Genomic DNA, 1,119 nt, shown 5'->3' with positions numbered 1-1,119 from the left:
GGAATCTCTTGCTCGGCATAAGAAGCACACGCTTGCTCTGCTTTAGGCCCCTTTTCTGATGCCTGCGGCTGGGGCAGAGCCACTGGCCTCAAAAGATGCACTCCTGCAGCCTTTCCAGGGAACAGGATGGGATGGGATATGACCTGTCTTTTAAGGTGAATATTCCCTGTCTTCTCCACCGGACCATGCACAGAAAGAAGATACAGAGAGCTGCCAGAGAGACTCCAGCAACCTGAGAGGATCCACATCAAATGCCTCCCAGAATGAGCTCCCCAAACTGATGCTCCAGTATCCAGACCAGAGCCTCCCAAACCACTGTTCATCCCTCTGGGACGAGGCCAGGCCCTGGGGTCTGCTCTGCCTTACCGGTACCAGTCGCTAGATGCCAGCCTGCCCCTGCTCCCGCAGCCCACCCGGGTGGGGGGGGACTGCAAACACCATAAATCTCCTCCAAGGCAGCAGGTTGAGGCAGGCAAGGGAGGAAAAAATCAATGGCAGTGATTTCACTGCTCTCCCTGCCAGACGTGGCGTTTGCAGGAGCAGGGGGGTTTGCCAGCATCTCCCCGACTGTTAGATATGGGGGGGCTCTGGGGTAGGTGTCAAATGTGGTACCCACTGATCCTGCAAGCACAATACTAGACCCTAAAACGCATCCACTCACTGCAGCGCTGCCACATCCCTGAGGATCAGCGGGGGGGGGGGGGGGGGGCCAGGATGGGGTCCCCATCCTGCACCCGAGTCACCCCTCCTCCCCATCCCAGAGCATCACAGGCAGAACATCCCAGTGGAGCAGGTTTTGGCTGGGGACATCGCTGCTCACAGAGGAGCTGGTTGTGATTCCCACCACCGAGCACTACCTGTGCCTGCTGTTCCCCCAGGGAATAAACCGCCGTGGGAAGCATCCCCCGGGATGCTGGGAAAGCCTGTTGCAGGGTTTTTCCATAGCAGAGATCCCAGCTGGAGAACATGCCGCCTGGAAACGCCCCGTACCTACTGTGGCCCAAACTTCTTGGGGCCAGGAGCAGAGCGGGATGCGCTGCACAGCCACGGTGCTGGACCAGATCCGCCTCTCTTGCTCCGAGTATCCCTGCGCCGTTGTAAATCGGAATTTCCCCTCCC

This window comes from Nestor notabilis, unplaced genomic scaffold, assembly GCF_000696875.1.
Source record: "Nestor notabilis isolate BGI_N333 unplaced genomic scaffold, ASM69687v1 scaffold22288, whole genome shotgun sequence".
Classification (NCBI taxonomy): Eukaryota; Metazoa; Chordata; class Aves; order Psittaciformes; family Psittacidae; genus Nestor; species Nestor notabilis.
Note: the sequence above shows the minus strand (reverse complement) of the source record.